This window comes from Mesocricetus auratus, unplaced genomic scaffold, assembly GCF_017639785.1.
Source record: "Mesocricetus auratus isolate SY011 unplaced genomic scaffold, BCM_Maur_2.0 Super-Scaffold_100042, whole genome shotgun sequence".
Classification (NCBI taxonomy): domain Eukaryota; kingdom Metazoa; phylum Chordata; class Mammalia; order Rodentia; family Cricetidae; genus Mesocricetus; species Mesocricetus auratus.
In genome coordinates, this window is record NW_024429219.1 from 1,883,015 (window position 1) to 1,906,120 (window position 23,106).

The 23,106-nt window shown below is 53.6% G+C and overlaps 1 protein-coding gene and 1 long non-coding RNA gene across 19 annotated transcripts in view; one reads left to right on the forward strand and one right to left on the reverse strand.

The window, feature by feature from the left end:
* The window catches only part of Prdm16 (PR/SET domain 16), a 329,501-nt gene that overhangs the window by 216,865 nt on the left and 89,530 nt on the right, over positions 1-23,106 (forward strand). The gene's annotated exons all lie outside the window — the stretch shown is intronic.
* On the reverse strand, positions 9,586-21,653 carry LOC121135747. 8 transcript variants are annotated; one of them, XR_005872858.1, is made up of 7 exons: positions 21,446-21,653; positions 19,076-19,200; positions 16,036-16,179; positions 15,418-15,716; positions 13,725-13,846; positions 13,292-13,641; positions 9,586-12,729 (listed from the first exon to the last, which is right to left on the reverse strand). It is a non-coding gene; the product is annotated as an uncharacterized LOC121135747 (long non-coding RNA). The 8 variants fall into 8 exon arrangements; XR_005872862.1 differs by lacking the exon at positions 15,418-15,716 and having other exon boundaries at positions 9,586-10,317; positions 12,541-12,579; positions 13,175-13,641; positions 21,446-21,652; XR_005872856.1 differs by lacking the exon at positions 15,418-15,716 and adding an exon at positions 19,519-19,603 and having other exon boundaries at positions 21,446-21,652.

Here is a 23,106-nt window from a genome sequence, read left to right on the forward strand (position 1 = left end):
CTGTCATGGGACACACATAGTGCCCACCACATAGCATCTCCCTTCCTTTAACCCAAAGCTGCCCAGTTTGGGGCTGTATGCCGCTATGTGTGTGTGGCCCAGTAGCAAGGCCACCATCTGGTTTTTCAGAGTCTTCCCAGGTTGACTGCTAACAGGCTCACTGTGCCATCACAGCCCAGTTCCTGTGGGACCTATAGGCTCCTGTTCATCTCTGTTAGAGTTGAACAGGACTAGGGGCTCCGTTAGGGTTGGGAGGCCCTTCCCCTCCTGCCAGGGAGAGTTGTTCTAATCTCTGCTTCCTCTGAGTATGACCCCTGCTTCCGCCTACCTGGCTTTCTTTGAGTGACGCTGACAGCCCAGCCCCTAGTGCAAGGAAACTGGGATGTTTCACCCTGATACTCTGAAGCTGGGCCTGGGTGCGGGTATGGCCGGACCACTGGTTTACCTCCAGTTTAGCTATTGCCCGGCTGTGGGACTCTGGTAGATGCCTTAACCTCTCTGTACCTCAGCTTCCTTTCTCAAAGCAGTGGAGATCGTGGTGCCTGGGTAATGAGTGCACCACGGTGTGTGAGGGCAGTGACAGAGACTGTGCCCTGCCTGGTGCAGACCTGGCGAAGTATCATGGGGTAGCCTGCCTGTAGGGGCTTCACGTGTGACCGTCTTCAGCTAAACCTTGACATATGTAGAATGGGTGTCAACATAAATGTGACCTCCTTCAGGCCCTTCATGGTTCCCAGGTGATTCTCGCCAAGCGTCCCAACAGGGGCCTTGGCTGAAAGCCTGTGGCGGTGTGCACATCCGCTCCCCAGATCCTCTGGAGTTAAGCCTCCCATCACCCCTCTCGGTACAAGGACCCAGCCATGCCAGCACACTCACACTCGGATAAGCCAGGTACCGGGCGGTGTTTGGAAGACATTGGCTTTGTGAACCCGGTGCCTGCACCTTCCTCTCTAACTCAGCCCAGAGGCAGCAAGGCTGTCCCGGGACCCCAGACCAAATCCCACACCTCACATATGCACCTGTGACCACGCCCAAATGGGCGTGGTCGGCGCCACGGGTGTGTGGTTGGATCTCTCACTACACTTGTCAAGCTCTCTTATGCTGAGCTCATAGTCACTGGGACACCAGACCCTCCAAGGTCATGTCCCAGATGGGCCCCGAAGTCCAGCCAGCAAACACTTCCCGCTCAAGGATGTTGGTATGCATACCTCCCCGTGGTCCGTTCCCTTTTGCTCTGCTCATGCCTCCTTGCCCTCCAGTGACTCCGTTTGCTCTTTGGAACCTCATCTGTGATGCCCCCAGAGAGGAATAACATGTATGTGCATGTACATGAATGTGTGACAGCATGAGCACGTTTCTATGTACGTGTGTGTGTGTGTTAATATGTACATGGATGTGAGATGTGTATGCATGAGCATATATGTGCTGCACGAATGCCTATAAGAATTTGCACACAGACATGAGTATGTATATGTGTGTGCCTCTCTGACTGTGTATGCAATCATGTGCATGTACATGGGTTGCTTTTATTATGTGTACCTGTGTATGAGAGAGACAGGGAGCAGCACAGTGTAAACTGGCAGGGCCCAGGCAGTCCTCAGCTAGCCCTGACCCAGGACACTTTAACTTCGGGATGCCAGCTGTGTGTGGTTAGGGTGAGGTGGTGAAGGGGTTAACACCCCCCCCATCCCGGGTCTGGGGCTCAGTCCTGTTCTGAGACTGGGCCATCTTTCTGCTAATGTAAACCAGAGCCTCCTACAACAATCACCCAGTGTTTTCTGCCACCGTGTGAGGTGGGCTCTGCTGCTGTGCCCAGGGAGTGTGCTTGGGGTCTAGAATCACCCTCTCACCTCTTTTGCTTTGGAAATGGGCAGGGAAACTTGAGACGGAAAGAAAAGGATTCCTGTTTTAATGATCACGCGCATGCACGCGTGTGATGGAAGGGAATCGTGTGACAGAACACATGGGTTGAACTCAGGACTCTCCCCTCTCACCTTTACGTGGGTCCCAGGAAATCAAACTCACGTTGCCAGACTTGCGTGGCAAACACCCTCTACTGGCTGAGCCATCTTGTCAGTCCACCACACTTAGGAAGAATGTTACTCCTTCCCCGAGCTGAGTGGCAGCTACCTCCCTGGCAGTGCCCACTCTTCCATCCCTACCACTCTCCTGGGGAAACCTTGCTGGTCACAGAAACATAGGCCTGAGAAAGCCCAGCTACTGCAGGGAGAGAGACATGGTGGGGGGGATGGGAGAGGGAGGGAGAAAGAGAGGGAGGGAGGGAGGGAGGGAGGGAGGGAGGGAGGGAGGGAAAGAGGAGATACAGAGAGAGACACAGAGAGAGACAGACGGGGACAGAGAGAGAGACGGGGATAGAGAGACAGAGACAGAGAGAGAGAGAGACAGGGACAGAGAGAGAGACAGGGACAGAGAGAGACAGACAGGGACACAGAGAGAGATGGGGACAGAGAGAGAGAGAGAGAAAGAGAGAGAGAGAGGGAGAGAGAGAGAGGGAGAGAGAGAGAGAGAGAGAGAGAGAGAGAGAGAGAGAGAGAGGAGAGAATGCAATGGCCAAGGCTCTCTTATGGGACAAGGACCAGGAGCTGCATACGGGCCTAGAAGAGTGTCATAGCCTAGTTCAGCAATTCCATCATGCCCTGAGCCCTGGACCAGGGCAGTGTGACCTTCTGTGGGGCTGGTTGCATGACAGTTGGCCTTGTCTACCTGGAGCTCCCAGCAGGGAGCTGCCACAACTGCCTGTGCCCACTCTCTACCAGACTATAAATCCAGGCAGGGACCTAGAGAAGAAGCCATCATAGTAATAAGGACCCGCAGCCTGTATTCAAGGACAACAGTACACCTTGCAGAACCAAAGACCACAAGGCAAAAGACCTAAAGCCTTCCTGTGCCCAGACTTTGTCATCAATAACGTCAGCCTGTCCTTCAGGGGAAGCCTCTGAAACCTGGGGCCAGTAGTCTAGGCTTCTGACAGGGTCACTGGCTGGTCTACTGAAGTGAGGGCCTTCTGGGAAGAGACCCTCCACCCTTCTCCACAGAGCCCAGCCATAGCCAGAGCTCAGCTCTGGGGCTGGTATTTCAAACTCACACACATTCCTGTATTTTGGAGCATGTTCCAGACACACGTTTGTGTTGGCTGAGTCAGTATTTTCCTTTTTATTGCTGTTATGAGATTCAACATTTTTCCAGAAATAACTTCTAAAAGTGTGCTTGGATATGGAACACGTGTGACCTTAGCATGCAGGGAAAGGGCTTCTCAAAGCATGCATGCACACACGTGCACATATCACGCACATCTGTGCCTTGGGGTGTGGCTTAAAAGACAAGGGTTACAGTGATCAAGGGAAGGGCATGAGTTTTCCTACGAAGGAACAAGTTTGTGTTTCCCACATGGGCACTAGGGCCACTCCTCCCTAAAGGAACCGGTCGGTGGCAGAGTTCCCGCTGCCGTTGTTAAAGTCTGTTCTGGTGGGTGGTGTTGAAGGAGGATGTGGTTGCTGCTGCCTCATCCACCAGGCTTCAAGCCCACGGAGGGTTAGACATAAAGGCGAGAATACTCGTTGAAAAGGAATTTAACCACTAGCTGTCTACGAAATGCTCCCGGGAGTTCCGCTCGGCTCTGGAGGCACCGGAGCTTGCTCCCTGCTCCCTGTCATATATTAGTCATCCCAAGGCCTGAGTCAGGATGGGAACCCTTGCCAGGCGTGGGAGCTCAATGTCCCAGGAGCGCTGGTGGGGAGGAGCTGGTGGCATTCAAAGCAGCTCCCAGAGGAGAGGGTCTCAGGGGTGCAGAGTCCTGCTCCCACCTCTCAAAGCAGGAGGGACAAGAAGCAAAGCAGGAAAACAAAAAAAGATGAAAACACTCACATAAGCTAGAAACTGTCAGTTCAGGCCTGTGACAGTCCTGTCCTCGGGAGTCCTGCCCTGCAAGCACCTCCCTATCCTCTCTGTGTCCTACCTGAGACCCGAGGCCTCCGGGGCCTGCTGTGATCTCTGACCCAGGCAAAGCCCAGCCGTGCCTGCACCTCTAGCGTGGGTTTTTGTGAATGCGCTAAAGCATTAGCTGCCAGTTAGGACTGGAAGGCAGCCCAGAGGCCTCACTCCTCCAGCGGGAAAGCTCCTCATGCAGTCGAGCTGGCTCTAACCCAGCGTGCCGACACAGGAAGCATTAATGGGAGTCAGTGTGTACGCTGTTAGCACTCAGCCACGATTTATCGCCAACCGTGGGGGAAGCACGGGCTCGAGGCGCAGATTCACCCACTTAAAAATAAAACGAAATTGTTAAGTCACCCCGTGTCAGGAGGTGAGATTCACCCTCCATGGCCCGTCTCCGCTGTGAAGCCAGAGACAGGAAACAGATCCAAGTCGTGTTGCCTGAATCCGAGGAGAGAAGATCCTGGGTCCTGGGTGGCCCTGACAGTTCAAAGTGCCGGTCCCTAAGGATGGGTAACAAGGGTGTCTGGGAACAGAGGCTGGCGGGGAGCGGGCTGCACAGTTGTCGGTTTGGTGGCTTTTCTCAACGCCCCGCTGCCAAGACAATTTTTTTTTTTAGTTGTCACTGGAAATTTGGAGAGGGAAGGCTGAGATGGAGGGAGGAAACTTAAGTCTCTGCAGAGGCAGAAAGGTCACTTTCACGGGGCTGATTAGGTAGCCAGATAGCAGGAGAGACTCAGGTCAGATGGAGGCCAGAAAAGAGGCCAGGATCACTCAGGATACCCTCAGGTCTCCATTCCCCCATCCTGGTCTAGTCTTCTGCTCCAGCCAGGAAGCCAATTTTATGTGCCTGTATCTTGTCTCTCTGCCTAGTTTGCCCCCTGCCTCACTGACAAAGACCTGGTGGGCTTGGGGGCATCCCCCATCACTAGCCTACCCCCCCACGCACGCATGCACCCACCCCACACACACACACACACACACACACACACAACGGCTTCCCAGAGCCCCTCCCCCTCCCACCTCCTCTTCTCCTGAGTTCTTAGTTCTTTGATCTCCTGGTTCAGGTTCAGTTGCTTCATTTTTCGCAATTACCAGCCTTTGGGGGAGGATGCATTGGACCTGCAGCCACGGTCTGGCAGACAGATGGGACAGGAAGCCAAGGGGCTGACTTCAGCTTTCGCCTTTCCTCATCTTGGATAGATTATAACAGTAGCAGCTTTAAAATGTCTTCATTGCCCGGTTTACGATAAAGCGGCAGTAACATCACACGAGCAGAGAAGCCTGCAGATTAGCCGTCTCCGGAGAGAGAGGGAGGTTGACTGGGTAGCCTCACCCTGCCAGTGGAAGGCCAGGGAGACAGGAACCCACTGTGAGCTGAGCATGTGCGTCTCTGGCTGGCTGGCTCAACGACTCTTGTCTTCCCTCTCCCTGCATCCCTTACCTTTCCAAGTTTCTGAAAGTCTACAGGGCGACCCAGCCACAGCACCAATCAATCAAACTGCCAGGGATCCCAGTGCAGGCTGGGATTTATATTCAAGTTCCAGGAAGGGGTACATCCATCACCCAGGATGCTGTGTCCGTGGATTTGAAAGTGGGTCTAAACACTTCAGCAGCCGGGGTGGCGGGCCTGGAGGGAGGGTGGGGATGAAAGCCAGGAGGAGCTGGTGCCCAAGGGCATGGTGTATGGCAGGGAGACACCATGAGACCCACTTTCCCTTTGTTTCTGTCAGAAGTAAGCCCTGCTGTAGTTATCGTTCTTTGTGAGATTTTTTTTTTTTTAACGAGCCAAGAGAACACGGTGGCTGTCCCCAGCCGCCCTTAGAGGAGGGCCCCAAACGCTTTTGTCTTTTGCATTTTTCGTCTTTTTGCTCTACATGGAAACTGACAAGAAGTCTCCCGGTGAGGGAAAGCTGATCCACCCGAGCCGGTTTCAAAGCCTTCAATCGACAGAGCATCCCCGGTGATTTCACTCTTAATCACATTTTTCTTTTCCAGCCTTCCAATCGGAGTCTCTCCCAGGTCTCTCTTGGTTTACATTGATTAGAGCAGGCCTCCAAGCTGAGGCTGGGGTCCATGGGGTGAGGGGAGCAGGGGTGGGGGGGTGAGGAGATGCGCCGGCCAGTGGCTGTGGCTCTGTCTGCGGAGGTATCCGAGGGCTTGAATGTCATCTCGAGGGACGGTATCCGGCTTCCAGATCCCTTTCATCCTTCAGATGAGAGAACAGTGCAGGCTCTCAGTGGGCTGGGGGCCATCCTCCTGGAGGAGAGGGCTCGGGCCACACAGATGAAGAACAGCCCCTTCTCTCCAGGAACCGGGGCCCGCACAGGAACCCTATGTCCCCGGCAAGGCAGGCGGGCAGCTGGAGGTTCCTTTCAGTTCTGATTAAAGTCACAGGTCCAGGGCCCCGGCAGAAGTCCCAGCAACAGTCTGGCCCTTTTCTCCAGGTCTCTTCTCAAGTTGACCCCATGCCACCCACAGGGTGGGGATGGCAGGGGGGGGTCAGCCAGGCTGGCCTCCTGAATTCAGGGAGGTCCTTTCCCCCAGCCCGAAAAGAGCTTTGGAATTCTTCAGGACTCAACTATCCATCCGACTTTCAGGGAAGGCTTGTCAGTTATTAAATGCCAGCGACGTGCATTAAGTACTGTAAGCAAGGAAGGAAAACAAGAAGCTGAGGAGACACTGTAGTCAGTAGGCAGGGGTACCACGATCCAGCCAGGCCTGGGCTCCAGGCTTTACATGGACTTGTTCTCAGAGAGCGTTAGGTAACCCTTGGCCAGTAATCCGCTGTGACCGGCAGTGCGACTTGTGTGAGGATCTCTCTCTCTCTCTCTCTCTCTCTCTCTCTCTCTCTCTCTCTCTCTCTCTCTCTCTCTCTCTCTCTCTCTCTCAGTCTCTCTCAGGTGCCATCATCCTCTTGGTTTTTGCGGCGGGGAGTCCCAGGATCCGCCCGTCACCATCTCCTTGCGGATGGTGTTACAAGTATGAACCCCCCACACACTCACACACACACACACAGCTTTCTCTGTGAGTTCTGGGGCACCGCACTCAGGGTCCTCGTGCTTGCAAGGCACGTCCCATACTCAACTGTGTCTCCAGGGCACGGGCATCTCTTCCCTGCCATTTGATGTAAGGGACATTTCTCCACTTGTATTTCCGTTCCTGTGACGTAAGCAAATGTCCTATGTAGACCAAGATGGCAAAGAGGAGAAGGGGCTCCAAGAACATTCCCGAGCTGGGCTCTCTATGACCCTGCAGGGAACCCCAGCTGTCAAGGACAGACACGTGGCGGGAAGGGGGTGACACATGCTGTCCTGGGACCGTTCCTTGCTACTGCCTGCTCAGCAGGGGTTGGTCCTGGGCCACATGCTCCCTAGTAGTGACTGAGCAGTTGGGAGCCACCAAGTCTGGTGTCATCAGGCCACCAAGAGCTTTTTCTTGCCTTGTTGTACTAATGTTCAATTCGAGCCATCCTGTGGGCCAGGTCCTTCCTGCCCACTCCCCCACTGGCCACCTGGCCATCAGTCGTAGCTCTTTCTGGAAGCCCCCCTAGGGCAGCCAGGAGGACTCACCTCTGACCTGCTGGTTCCACTAACACTTCCCCGTCCTCTTTGGACACCCCAGTGCCACAAGGATGCACATTGCTTATACGATTATTTCCTTTAATGAAGACCCAAAATAAGTTTCCAAAAGTCAAATGACAGGCTGGTTAACTTTATATCCCAACTCCAAAAAGATACATTTTCATCTTTGTAACGCACTAGTTAGTGGTTACTGGCACATTACATTAACTAATTTGAGATCGAATTATCAAATTTGCTCATTGCTGCTAGCGCTAATTTGAAACCTTACAATAAAGACTGGTTTGAGAGGCACATGAAAGGTCGCCACCCACAGCGGCCCCGAGCGGCCTGGAGCATCGCAGCGAGCGCGCAAAGGGTTCGGGGTAATTGCAGTCATGAGTCAGGCTTGATTGAAGAAAATTATACCCCGGTTTTTCACTGCAAGGTTTTTTTTTGTGTGGCTTTTCTTAAATTATGCGGTGAAACCCAATTATAAGGAAGACACGGACCGGATTTTAATAACTGTATTAAGAGTGTCCTTGGAACTGCTTCCTGCTCTGTCTTACCGGCTTCTTAACTCATAGCTCTCCCAGACTATGCCTGCTCCTGGGACCTGGACACTTGGCTGATTTTTTTTTTAAGAAAACTATTATGTAGTTCCAATTCACCCCCTTTTTTTTCTTCCCATGTTCTTTTCTTCTTTTATTCTTTCACAACTTAAACCAGACAACATGGGCAGATAGGACTCAGTACTTCACAAACATGTAAAACTCATCCTCCAACTCGGGACCATTTGTTGTGTCCATATCAGAAACACCTTTAAACTTCTGCTCCCAAACGTATTGAATCCCAATAACTACTGTACCAAGGTGAAAGTAACAAAAACAGAATTGTAAGTGTCGAACGTCACCTAGGCTCACCAAGACAAGGAACAATGAGAAGAGTCACAAGACACCTGGACCCTAGGACACACAGATTCTCTGCCCGTTCTCCCAAGAAAGACGCAGCTGTAAGTGACTAAAATCCCATCCCATCTTCAACACTGCAGACAGCTGCAAACACGGCAATGACATTTGGAGTGGCAGCAAGAAACGCCACCACTGAACCCACTGATTGTGCTGGGGTGGTGTTGCCTGGTGGCCAGGACCAATAGGTCTCAGATGGCCCTTCAGTCACTTGCAGGGACAGAGGAGCCAGGACAATGCTTTGATGTGGACTTAGCCTGCATCCTCTTTCTTAATGCTGCCGACGTCAAGTCAAGGGCTGAGACTTGAAGGATGGGGGATGTGCTTCCTTTTGCCATCCTTGGGCATCTAGGCCAGAGTTTTGCATTCTCTAGCTGGGAAGAGCTGGGGGACAGGCCTTGCTCCCAATTTGAACAGAGCCTGAGGAGGACTCTGAACCTACCGCCCACTAGGCTAAGTCAGTGGAGCAGATGGGTGAAACCTTCTTGGGATGGAGATGGGATGGGGGGTCAGCATTCTGCTGGCTGGCCCCTGGCTCCCGGTGGGAAGGAGGACAGGGCCCGCATGTTAGCTACTACTTTACAGTCCAGTAGGGAAACTGAGTTACCAACAACTTCCCGTGTCAAGGGCAAGATCAAAGCCTGGAGTCCTGTCTCTCTTCTACCCTGACATTCCTGAAGCCATTATCCACAGGCAGGCACATACTCCTTCATGGCTCTACCCACCTCCGCTTAGAAGCTTTGCATCTCCTGCCCACATTTACAGAAAGACAGAAGAGAAGCCAAAGTCAGATCATGCCAGTCACGAGACACCTAACCTCTAGAGAACACCCTGGTGAGGGTCTCAGGGCCAGGTGTTGTCCTAGTCCACAGGATACCAGCTACACACAGCCGAAGAGAGACTAGCAGAGCCCCTCCCGGGGAAAGGAAGCTTACAGCCATCAGCCTTGCATAGTAAGTAGGTCCCCCCCCCCAAAAAAAAACCTACTATGTTTTCTTGGACACAGAACCAGGAAAAAAGCATTCACTACCTCCCTCTGCTGTTCATTAGCAGTATTGCAGTCCCACAACAAAACAGCATGCATGCGCCAAATAACAAGACAAAGATTATTTAAAGATTTTTTTTTTATTTATGTACATGTGTGGGGTTTATGCACACGGGTGCTGTGCCAGTGGAGGCCAGAAGAGGGCATCGGATCCCCTAGAGCTGACATTATATTAGCCTTTGTGAGCCTCCTGATGTGAGTTCTGCGAAACCAAAGTTGGGTCTTTTGCAAGAGCAGGACACACCCTTAACTGCTGAGCCACCTCTCCAGCCCCCAGACAAGGAATTTAAACTGAGACAGGAAAGTCAATTACTGTCTGTTGAGTACTAGATCTTACAGGTCTCTGGGGATTTGAGTGCCAGACATTGGGATTTGCAGTGTGCCGAAGGCTGCCTCTGAGGTGCAGAGACAGGAAGCAAGTGACCAGGGAGCCCGCAGACTGGCTAGGACTGGCTAGGACTGGCATTCTTGAACAAGAAGCCTTGTTTATCAGGCCACTGTTATTACCGCCTCAGAGCACAAAGTCTGTGTTGGATCCCCCTGACTCAGAGCGGGGAATGGAGAGGAATCGATAATACACTTGTTCAAAGAGCACCCTCGCACTTTTAGAAAGCCCCACGTCTTCCTGCTGAATCTGTCCCCCGGCACCGCACAAAGGTCCTCCTGAGATAAGACAGGGTTCTTTGATCTTCATCGATCTCCACGTGGAAGCAGCTCACGACAGAGGCCCTCCGCCTGCCCAGCCCTGGTGGCAGCAGAAGCATCCGAGTTACACCTACTCTGTCTGCGTTTCCTGGGACCAGACAGGAGCTGGGTGAGGTCAGGTAGACATGGACCTTCTCATGCCTCCCTCACTGCTCAGCCAGGTGGCACAGCTGAGCCAAACACCCGAGGGAGACGCCTAAGCTTTGTTCTGTCTGCAGCGCACACTGTGCTAGCCCCAAGAGGGGCAAAGACTGGATAAGGGTTTGTCCATTCTACACAGAGAGCTGTTTGTACCACACACACACACACACACACACACACACACACACACACACACACACACACGGGGAAGGGGGCCTGGCAGGAAGCTGAAAAGATTGCTCAGTGGTTAGGAACGCTTGCTGTTCTTCCCAAGGTTTTGAGTTCAGTTCCCAGAGCCTACACTGCAAAGTCCGCAACCTCCAGGTCCAAGGACTCTGATGCCCTCTTCTGGCCTTTTGGGGCACCAGCACTCATGTGGCAGATACCCTCATAAATACATAGATATAAATTTAATTGTAAAAGTAAAGTGAAAACACAAAATTTTGGAAGAGTTTAAAGTACATGCGAAAGCAGCCACTACTCAGCCAAGTTGACCTCGTAGGCAGCTATGTGCCATAAGCATTTAGTTGTGTGTGTGTGTGTGTGTGTGTGTGTGTGTGTGTGTGTGTGTGTGTATGGAGTGTGAGGGATTAGACTTTAAGAAACATCATGAGTGGGTGTTTCTGTGTGTGGACTGAGCCAGTAGACGTGTGTGCATCTGTGTGTGACATGAACTGCTTCTGCATTTCTGTGTGCATGTGTGTAAGTCTGTGTGTTGTGTACAGATATGTGTGAGTTTCCTTATACGGTTGCATGCAGTATTTGCATGCAGACACTCGTGCATCTGTGTGGGTGTGTTTGTGTATCTGTACATGGTGCGTGCATGTGTGTGTGTGTGTGTGTGTGTGTGTGTGTGTGTGTGTGTGTGGTAGGTATCACAGCACTGGAGCATGGTGATCATGGGCAGTGGCTCTCTGTGTGGACCTGATGCTCAGCAGCCTCTGGCAGACTCTGTGAGAGAAGCCAGCCCGGCATGAACTGCTGCTGACTGACTCGGGTTACACCGTTTTCTTCCCCTCCAGGGCCTGTAAATCTCACACTCCTTGTAAAAACAGAATTAAAGACAACAGAGCTTCCAGCCGCCCTCAGTCCAATCCCTGTAGCCTGATCTTGAAGAAGGGCCAGCGAATGCACCCAAGATGGACCCTCCCTGTCTCTTCCCTGGATCTGGGACCCTATGACAGCCCTACCCTAAGCAGGCAGAGGAGAACCACTGTAGCTCAGCAGGCCAGTGCCCTAGGCTGGGGGTGGGGGTGGGCTGGCCTCAGAGAGCACCCTGTCTTCTACAGTGGACACTGGCATCCCTGTTTGGCTTGGGATTTCCTTGCTGTGTGGACTGTCATCCTGTCTTAATCCCCCATGCCTCCCAAAGCTGGGCAGAAGTGGAGGAAGTGTCTTAAAAGTGGGGGCTTGAGGCTGTGATCCCCCTATCTAGACCTCCTGTGTTTCTGTCCCTTCTGATACATACTCCAGGCTTTGGCGGGCTCAGACAGCAGATTCACCTTGTGGGTGGCTCCCTGTTATGGCCTCTCTCTCTCTCTCTCTCTCTCTCTCTCTCTCTCTCTCGGTTTTACAGTGATACCCTAACATCCTACAGGCTTTATTTCAGGTCAGCACACGCTCTCTGCTGGCATCCCCTGCATGCTGTTGTCAAATCTGGGGCTTCTTGCAGGACCCCCGGTGCATATGGACCCACTGAGCTTGCTGGTTCTGGCTGAGGCAAACTCCGCACACATCCTTCATGTTCAAGTCTAACTCGGGAGGTGCTGGCACTGCTCAGGCAGACCCGAGTATGTTAGCTGACACAGGCACCTGCGGAGGGTGCCTCCTCCTTCTCCCACGCAGTGCCCTGCTGTCTACGAGCTGGCAGGTAGGGCTCTCAGCCTGGGTGCACAAATGTAATTTTAGGACAGAGGATCCCTGGTCTCCTCCTCGGCGCCAATATTAGGAGCGGAAATGCAGCCGGAAACCCTGACGGGGGCTGGTTGGCTGGGAGCGGCCAGCAAGCTTGATTGCCCTTAATCCAGAGCAGTAAAAGCCTCAGGCCTCATATCCCAGAGCCCCGCTAGCAGAGAGGGCTTTTCCTCCATATTAACAGCCTCTGGCCCCTGCAGGAGCAGTGAAACAACGTGATCACACCTCAGAGTCATTTGGAGTTTAGGACACTCACCGGTACCAAGCTCAGAATGCTGCCTCCCCTGGGCTGCTCCTGCAGGCAGAGGGGAAGATTTTTCACTGGGAGAAGATACAGGGGATCTCTACTGTGGGGTCACCTGCCTCCCTTAGAGCTCTCTACTGTGGGGTTGCCCGTCTCCTTTTCTCACGGATGGGAGGAAGTGGTCCTGGCTGAAGGAGGAATCTAGACAGGGAGGAATGGGAGGGAATGGGAGGAAATGGCACACTATTGTGAGGACACAGAGGGCTGAAGAGACTAACCTGACAGTCCATAGGTCCATCCTCTCCCCTCCCTCCCTCCCTCCCTCCCTCCTTTCCTCCCTCCCTTCTTCTCTCTCCCCCTTCTTTCCTGCCTGTCTTGTCTTTACTTCCTTTACTCTTCCTTTCACCATCCCTCCTCCCCTTCCTCATCTCCTGACAGTTCCTCTTGATGACTCCACTCCCAGGACCAAGGACCATCCTGGTCCGTAACCGTAACTGCATGGCCGGGAGACAATGGGCTGGCCTCTCCACTGACTAGACTTGTGCCCACCCCAGTGATAAGTCCTCTGGCCCGGGCAAGTGATGAGACTGGCCCCGCCCATTCCGTGACTTGGTTAAGTGATGAGACGCTCTGGAACATGGCTCACCGGGGCCACAGATAGCAAGGGCGGGTACTTCCAGAGCTGGCAGAACCACCATCCTCACCACCACTCTGGCACCCCATCCCCCAGACACCTGTGTTGGCCAGCAGTGCCAGGGCTAACCGGAGGGATGAAGGCCAGAGCAAGGATCACGTCGTCCGGGTAGCAGCCAGCAGGTGGCCTTTGACGGTCCCCTCTCCACAGGGCCTGTCAGCAGAAGCAGGTTACTTTGTCTCGAGGCCAGGGACAGAGGTGGATCCTTGGCCCCACACAGGCCACGCTTGGCCTCACTGGGCACAATGTCTCCTCTGTTTCAGACAGAAAGACTGCTCCTCACAGGAGTCGGCTTTCAGACATGCCAGGCGGGGCCTCCGCAGGTAACTGGCCACGGTGTAAGGCGTATGTGGGCAGGCTGGAGCAGCTGAGTGGCCCTCAGAACCCAAGATCCTCGTGTGCAGTGGGAAGTCAATGGCCTGTAATCAGGGCAGAGAAACTAGAATTTAGAGTGTGGTCTGTATCTACATCTGGACTTTTTTTTTCCTTTCTGAATTCTTACTTGGCATAGTGTCCCATGGGACTTCCTCATGCGGCCTTCTGAACCCTTCGGGGACACGGTCTGAACCCATGGGCGCTGGCCTGTGCTGGACCCCTTCACTCGAGGAGGAGACGGTTCTGTGGCTGGTGGGGAAGACCAAGACTGCTCTCAACGGGGAAGCCTGGGCATCGCCGGCAGCATCACAGGCAGAGATACCCCTGCTTGTCTGTCTGTTCTTTCCCTCCATTCCCTCTCCCCCTCCCCCCTCAGTCAGACACCCAGGAGTCACCTTTCAGTGACCTCTCCCTACCATCAGGACCAACACCGGGTGGCCATGGCCGAGTCCCAGGTGGGAAATGTGCTCCCAGGACTGTCATTCGACCCAGCAGTGCTCCAGTTACTGGAGGGGGGGTGGGGGCTGCTGCTCGTGGCTACTTCCCATGTAGACACCTGGGTGACAACACTGAGCCTTTCTTAGAGGTTAAGGCCTTAGCAGCATGGGGGACGGCAGACAGGCAGGTGCATGGTACCCAGGTGCCGCACCCCAGTGCACCGTCTCAGCCTGGTGCTGCCTGCTCTGGAGGGGTACGGATGGCGGGAAGCTTAAGTCGCGCTACATGGTCTTAGAACCTTCCCTGATCATCATCAGCCTCCTTCCCTCTTCTATCCTCTGACTATGCTTCTCTCCCTTACTAGGGAATATCAGGCACAGGAGCAAAATACTGAGCTCACTGGGTCCATAGGCAGTGGGGGGGGGGAGGAGGCTGCATGAAACCCCAGATTTGACAATAGCATGCAGGAGACCTAAAAAGAGAGCGTGTGCTGACCTGAAACAAAGCCTGTAGGATGAGAGAGAGAGAGAGAGAGAGAGAGAGAGAGAGAGAGAGAGAGAGAGAGAGAGAGAGCGCCATGGCTGCCCAACAGGCCATTAACAGGGAGCTACCCGCAAGGTGTATGTACCTGCTGTCTGAAGCTGCCCAGCAGGGATGGGCTCAGGGTGTGTTGGAGAATCTTCCAGGCTTGGGAAACAATGCCACTGTCTCCCCAGATCTGGACACCCAGAGAACAGATCCAAGCTATGGGGACCCAGGGGCTTGTTGAGCAGAGAAACAAGGTCTTCAGAGAGCTAGGGGCACCAAGTATCTTAGTTTCTTTCCCTGTTTCTGTAATAGAACGCTCTGACCGAAAAAAAGAAAAGTGACTTAAGGAAGAAAGGTCTTGCTTTAGTTCCCAGATCGAAGCACAGTCTATTAGGGTAGAGAAGCCAGGGCCACGGGAGCTCGAAACGAGCGGAACACGTTAACTTTGTAGTCGGGGGCGGGGAGGGCAATGAATGCATGCCCACCCATGCTCAGCCAGTTTGCCTGGCTTCCATGCCGTCTGCAGTCCCCTGCTAGGGAATGGAGCCACTCACAATGGGCAGGTCACCCTACCCCAACTAACATACTCAAGGCATTCGCCTACAAACAAGCCCACGGGGCCAGCCTAGACTAGACAGATCCAGATCGAGACTCGCCTCCCTTCAGGGTGGTTCTAGGGTCTGACCGACACACTATTTCCCAGAGACACCTCGGGGATCTTGAATGCTCTCTTGAGCTGAATTACTTTCAGGACCATGCCCCACACTTGAGGGCACGCTGGGCTTCCTGGACACAGGTGCATAGGAACACGCTCAGCTGGGGCACAGCCGAGCCTGGAAGATTCTCCAACATACCCTGAGCCCATCCCTGCTTGGGTTGTCAGCTGTCGCTGACCCTTCCAGGGATATTAGTGCTTCCTGGTCAAGCCTTGGAACTCCCCCGTGCTTAGGGTCAAGTTCTGTCGTGGAGAGTTAGTTGTCTTGTGCCTTGCAGTCTCTGGTTTCTGCTTTAAGTGACAGTGAGGACTGAAACCGTCCCCCTGTGCGGATAACAAGCCCCTGGCTGTGTCAACTGGCCTTTCATGGGGGCACGGGAAGATGACAGCATGTCTAGTGGTTTCATCACTCCTCTGGCAGCTGGGCTCTTCACAAAGCTGGGGAGGAATGCGCAGATGTCCTCTTGAATCAAAGGCTTTGGTCTCTGTCCCTGGACTGAGGGATAAAGCCAAAACTGGCCACAGACAGCACAAACTCCCCCCCACACACACACACAGAACAAGGAGGGCAGCCAGAGGAGCCACTCCTGTGCCTGGAGCTTGTCTCTTTGGACCCAAGAATGAGCCTCCACCCTGAGAATCGGGCTCAGACATCAACGCAAGAAAGGCCCTACAGCCAATGGGATCCTGGCCCGTTATGCCCCTCTCTCATGCCTCGTTTTCCTTAGTAAGGAAGAAGAGTGTAGTTTTTACTCACCCAGATTCCTGCTCAGTCCCAGGTTCAGGGTCCCCAGGGCTGGCTGGCTCCGTAGCGACACAGGACTCTGGGGTCCTGTTCCTCTGGTCTAGCAGAAGTCTTTTCTCCTTGGTACTGAAGGGGCTCTCTGTCCATGGACCAGTTCTTAGAAAAACGAGAAAGCTCTTGCAAGCCTCTCCACCACCTCTAGCAGCCAGCCCTCTACCTTGGAGGCTGACAAAGGCACCGAGATGCAACTCCGTGCAGGGAAGGTGCGGTGAGAACCATTCAGGGTTCAGTGACTCCAAGGTAATATGAGACCTACATCTCGGGGTGTATTTCCTGGTACTCAAAACCCTCAATGAGTCATGGGCCCCATTCCTGGGTCCTCTATCCTCAGATACCCTCAAGTATGTGGCATTCTGGTGACCTGTGGCCTTGAGAGCTAGAGATGCCCAATGGGTTGGAGGTGAGGGGCCTGTAAAGATAGATGAAGTTAGCCCCAGTGGAGGCCATGAGCCTGCCATGGGGATTTTGATTTTGTGGGCTCTGCCTTGGAAGGTCTAAGCCCAGGGTGCGACTCTCTCTGCTTCTTCACTGGGTCTGACACTTGATGTAATGGGAACTCGTCTAAACCCCCGGGGATGGTGAACCACGAGAATGCAACTTTGCAGACCTGTCGAAGCTGCACTTTTAGGAGCAGTGAGATGTCACCCTCAGCACTCGGCAAAGTCAGCGTCACAGTCTGTACGGGCTTGTACTCACGTTAGTCCAACCCCATCGCTAAGGGAAGACCAGACAGAGGAGAGGTGTGGGCTTAAGAGGGTGTGGCCCTACTAGTCCAAGGAAACTCCATAGTGCCTGGCCACTGCTACCCAGCCAGGCCAGTCCAGGCGTCTAAGGCCACCAGCCCAGTGTGAGCCCTCATTTTCAGGGGTTGAGAGTGACCCCTGGCTGTAGGAAAATCAGCATTACTGGGGAAGAAGAAAAGTAGGGAGGCCGAGAGAATCCACCATTGCTAAAGTTTTGAAGACCCCATGTTCTATAAGCCAGGACCCCCCACCTAGTGGGACTTGGTGAGTCTCTGAGCCGAGTTCCTCCAGCTGGGAAGGAATGTACTTGGAAGGTGAGCCTGGGCAAGGGCACAGGACCCGGAAGAGGCTTTGAGGTCTGTCCCTTTAAGAATGCAGCCCTCTGCTCTGGGCCTGGGATCCCTATCACAGGTGATAACACAGAGCTTATCCAGAGGGCTGTGAGATTTCTCAGCCAAGAGGGTTAATGATGCCTCTGAGACTTCTGGCCACCCACTTCACCTTGGACTTGTCAAGTCACACAGAAGCACTTAACCCTTGCCCCACCAGAACTAAGCCTCCAAGCTGTGTCTGGGCGGCAACAGTGTTGCGAATGCAGATGCACAGAGCAGTCCTGAGTCCCCTCCTGTGCAGCTGGATTCTGCCTCCTGTTCCCTGGCTGCTCCCCTGTCCCCCAGCCATCTGTCTATCTATTCCTGGGACCTTGGACATGCGGGACCCACAGCTCAGCTCCCCTGTTAATTCTGCCCTTTCCCTGACCTCAGCGAGAGCAGAGGGCTGCAGAGCGTCAGGCTGGCAAAGCAGACAGTCCCCCCCCCCCCCACCCCCGCCTCCGTGTGTGTGTGTGTGTGTGTGTGTGTGTGTGTGTGTGTGTGTGTGTGTGTGTGTGTGTGTGTGTGTGATAATCTCTTGGAGGACCTCAGGCTGACCCTAGAGGCAAAGATAGAAAAACTCAGACCCAAGGGCCTCTTCCTTTGCAGACTTAGAAGCCCCACTCCCTACTCCCTACTGCCTGCCCACCAGACCCTTCCTCCCCCTTCACCAGTAACTGTCTCACCTGCTGAAATGAGAGCTGCCTGGGGCGTGTGCATCTGGGGTCAGGGGGTGCTGAGATAAGGGCCAGCCCTTTGTGTCTGGAGCTTGGGCTTTCAGTCCACAGGAAATGGACCTGAATGCTGGGAATTGAAGCTGCTCCATCTGATAAGGAGGGGGCTGAGCCCACACAACAGACAGTGTCTGCTCACCATGGGCTCCCCCCACCCCCGGGGGACAGCCTAAAGCAGGCTGTGAACACCAGGGAGAAGGCTCACTCCTGGGTGGGCTTGGACCCCCCTGTGGGTTGAGGGGTGGGTGGGCATTGCCTGTGTCCCAGAGTGTGGCTCCCCGTACTGTCACAGTGTGTGTGGGGGGGGGCACATCCCGTGAAGATGTTGAGCACAGGAGAGAAGACTTAGGGAGCCAACCTAAGACTTGACGAACCCCCACTTCATACCAGATTGATGGGCAGGATCTGCTCCTCAGTGGGCGTGGCCTACTGCAGAACCCTAAATCGGAGGCCAAGGCCCAAGTGGGGAGGCATGGATGAGTGAATTGAAGGAGTGAAATGAGGAAGGATTCCAGGCCTTAATTCTGTACTGGCTACAGAAAAGTAGTGCAGTTGGAGGGTGCCTAAATCTTCAGCGAGCCAGGTCTTACGGAAAAATCCCACCTGTCGGTAGGGTCCTCGCCACAGCCCTAACCCGCATGAGCAGCTGGGTGGTGCAGGCTGCAGCTGGCCTGGCCAGAGAGGGCAGCTGCCATCCCAGTTCCCATCCCGAGTGCTATGGTTTCCCCCCTGGGCTAATGGAGCCCAACGCAGGCTCTGCTTTGGAGACCCTAGCAGTGAGGGCGTACAGCTTGCTGGGGCCAGCCAGCGCTTTCCGCTTTCAGGGACTCGGGGTCACCTGGCGCAGATGTGGAACCCCAATCTCTCTCTGAGGATGAGGGAAGGCTGGCATATCCTAAACAGAGCTGACAGGGGGTGGTCCCAGGGCGGGGAGCAAGTCTGGGGTCTTTGTATGGCAGGCCCACCTTCCAGGGGCACACCGGCAGGCACTTCCCTCTTTGTAACCTTGTGCAACACCACACACACACACACACACACACACACACACACACACACACACGCTCCCAACATGCATACCAATGCATATCAGCCCCTCTGCCGTCAAGTGTGAGAATTCAGACCCATTCCTCCCGCCATCACGAACCTGTCTTTGGGAGGAATGTAATTGTAGAAGCTGCATGTGCCTGCTTGTGGAAACCATGTGTCCCCGTGGAAGCCGTCCGTGTGCCCGTGGAAACTGTAATGCGATTCTGCCTCTTGTTGTGTACCCTTTTGGAGAAAATCACGTATTAATTGATGCCAATTACTCTTAATTGTTTCTCATACATTTCAATTAGGGACCCTGTTGTTTCAGCGGGAGCTGGATTAGACAAGCCATCCTCTTGCTGCTAATCACAGGGCAGGGGGGGACCTTGGCGGAGGAAGATGGCAGGAGGACAAGGCAAAGCCACCCCCGGCCCCCGGCCTCCTGGCTCCCACTACTCCCTTCTCAAAGCATCTTTCTCCAGTTTGGGGACAGAGGAACTGCCTGGTAGGACAGAGTCCCCTCATCTGAGAGGAGACGGGTTCTTGGGCCGGAACTCCCACCTTTTCCAGTGAAGCCATGCCACAAGAAGTGCCCCTCCCCCAGGGGGCAGGAGAAAACAGCTGGCAGGAGGGGGCTCCTGAGGCTCTGGTGGGGAAAAAAAACGTTTGGTTTTGTTTAGTGTTTGTTTGTTTTCTTCTTTCTGTTTTAAACCAACTTAAGTGTCAAGGGTTTGCTTATTTTTGCAAATTGTGGCAAAATACATATGTTTAGCATTTGAGCTGTTTAGCACTCCCGCAGAGCTGTGCAGTCATGCTCTCTCCTCTTTCCCACGGCACTTTCTTCTTCCCCAGAAGCAACTCTAAAGTAGTCCCTGTTCCTGCTCCCCGCCCCCCCATCCCTCTCCTGTCCCCAGCGCTCCAGTCCTTAGTTCTTTGCTGATTTGCCTGACCAAGCAGAATGTGTGGTTCACTACTGGCTTCTGTCCCTCAGCGTCCTGTCTTAAGGTTGATCTTGTAAGCTGTGCCTCAGTCCTTGAGTGTGGCTGGACCTTGATGTGTTTATAGCTCACACCTGCTGATGGGTGTGGGCTCACCTCCACCCCACGGAGACTAGGGCTCAGGGTATTTAAGTTGCTGTCAGATTGAGCCATAGGCCACAGGGACTGAGTTTGAGTGTTTTGGGTAGAAGAGTTGGTGAGAAAGGAAGATGGAGATGGGGGCCTGTCCCTCTGCTCAGACACAGGGACATACACAATGGGGGGGGGTGGAGGAAACTGTTTAGATGCCGCAGAGCCAAAGGGAACCTGAATTAAGCAGGAATCTGCCTCAGGAAGCCCTGATTGCTCATGAAGGGAATGGGGACTCTCAGGGAAGAAAGGCCTGCCAGGTGTGAGCATAAGGAGACCCCTTTCCTCAAGGGTGAGTCTTCCAACAGAGGCTCTGGGAGCTTCTCTGGAATGTGATAACCACTGGCAGTGAGTCCAAGTGGCCAGGAGTGTACCTCACCTGGGCATGAGCCAGGCAGCATAAACCTGGGCAGAGCTGTGCCACCCGAATGTCCATTTCCCCATTGTCTGGCGGGTGCTGATAATGGGAAGGCATTGACGTAAGGGCAGAGCTACTGTTGTCCCCTGCCTTGTGGAGCTTTGAGAAACAGACACACCGAGCATCCCAGGAGAGCGATCACTGGCTGGAACCCACCCTGTTCTACCCAGGGGTAGCTGAGATCAAATACAGGGAAACCTGCTGACCCCCATTTGTGGTGGGGACAGAGGTGTCTGCCCATCAGGAAGGGCATGATTGCTCATGAGACAACAAGGAATCATTTTGCCTGAAGCACACACTGTTCTTGGGTCATCACCTATGTTGAGTGTGGCTGGGAGCCCGGTCCTCAGGCTCTGGCCACCACCGAGGATTGGAGTTCTCTGGTTTGCCAACAGCACATGGCAACTCACCAGCCCATCCCCTGCTTGTCGGAGCGTTCCATCAGCTCCTCTTGTAGGGAAATAGAACAAGACACAGATCAGTCCAAGATTCCAACTGATCTGAGGGCTGGTGGAGGAGACAGGAGTGGAGGATTCCGGGGACTCTGTTCTCCAGACACTCCTGTCATGACCTCTGTCTCCCCAGAGTCCCCAGGGTCTTCCCAGCTCCTCTCAGCTCTTCCATCAATGGTGCCCACCGTATGTTTCAAGGCTGGGGCTCCCATTAGCTGTCATCCGCCAGACATCCAATAGCATATTCAGTGGCACAGCCAGACATGGCTTCCGGGGTGCCCAGGAAGACAGACCACCTCCCTAAGCCTATAAGACTTCACCCATGTGAGCAACAAAACATCACTCCTTGTGCTCCAAGCTGTTAGAGCCAGTGGGACACCAGTGGAGGGGAGGAGGTGATAGGGACAAGCCAGGCGCCCTGAGAGATGCAGAGTTCATTGCCAGATCCCCAGCCAGACCTAGAAGAAGGGACAGCGTGTGGCGGTGTCTACCTGTCAAGCCTTCTGAGCCCAGGGAGGCTTCTCAGAGGAGTATTTCCCGCAGCTTCAGGACGGAACAGAGTAGACGGAGGGCAGGGACGTGGAGACAGCAAGACAGTGAGGCCCCTGAAGAGCACAGGGAAAACCCTCCCAGTGGCATCAACAAAGAGCTCCTTCTTAGCCCGGTCCCGGGCAGCAGGTTGCATGTCCAAAGTGTGCTGAGCAAGATCCTAAAAGGAGCAGAGTTTATTTATTTTAACTTCTGGCTGGCCAATCCAAACAAATAAGCAGAACTTCAAGCAGACAGAGTCAGCGGAGGACATCTGAAACCCAGCCTCTGGCTGCGACGTAAGGAAACAACACCCTTGGATGTAAACCTGCAAATGAACTTTCCGAAGGAAAGCATCCACTCCATTAGGACCACCCTTCATCCACCCTCCATCCTGCATCCCAGAGGGGGCGGTGGCCTGGTACAGGGAGGGGGTCGCCGGACCTGGCGAGCCAGGCCAATAACGGGGCCTGGGGCTCCTCACCCCAGGTCACAAGTTACTGGGGCCACGCCAGAGAGAAGTATGCTACAGGGCAAGAGGACCCCCAGCTGCTCCCTGTAAACTGCTCTTGCTCTCATCTCCAGAACCTGACATCAGTGCAGATCCCCCCTCACATAATTCCAGGTCCCACAGGCAGGCTGTGGTGTCTCTGTGTGTGCGCGCACACTCACACACACACACACATACACACACACATGCTTGTCAGTGGCTGAGCCTACTAAGCAGCTATGCTGTGGACAGAGAAGAGGTTAGCTTGGAATCTGACTGGCAAGCCAATCTCCTTTGCTTGGGGCTCTAAGACTCACAGATATCCCGAGGCAGCTGTGAGTGCACATGTAATGTGCATACACACGGTCTGTGTATTTTGTGTGCGCACATGTGTGACCTGTGTCTGCGTGATTGGCTGTAAGTTTCTGTGCCTGTCTGTGTGTCTGCCTGTGTGGAGGATATTTATGGAGGGTGAACATGTCACACCCTTGTGTGTGACTGTGTATTTCTCCATGTGTATGCAGTCCTGTGAAAGTTGTGCCGGGGTAAGAAGAGGAAGGCCTTTCTGTGTGAGCTGTCTGTCCTTCCTGGGGCTTCAGCCTTCCAGGTTCTGCCCATGTCAGAAGCACCCGTGGACAGCCACCTCCCTCAGGTGTGAAGCCAGGATTGGGGCATCTGGATTCTTGGGAGGAACCTGCTATTTGTAGCTGCTGTCTTGGGGGTGGAGCAAGAACCATGTTAGGTCACCACATGGGATCATTGTTTTCGTATTTTTGTTTTTAATTCACATGCGGCAATGGCACAGATTTATGGGCTGACATTTCAATGAAAAAATATACATATATATATATATATATATATATATATATATATATATATATATATGGTATGCTGGTATTCGTTGACCTGGTCAGGTGACTGGCTTAGCCATCACCCCCAACACTGATCTTTTCTTCTGTGTTAACACACAATTAGCTGTCACCAGCCACTGTTACCCTATTGTAACAGAACTTCAGATACTGCTTACTTTCAACCAACCACCTCTCCCACCCTTCCCCACTTCAACAAGCCACTAGCTACCGAATGAACAGAGGCTGGTTTTTAGTTTCTGCATATAAACAAAACATGCCGTCT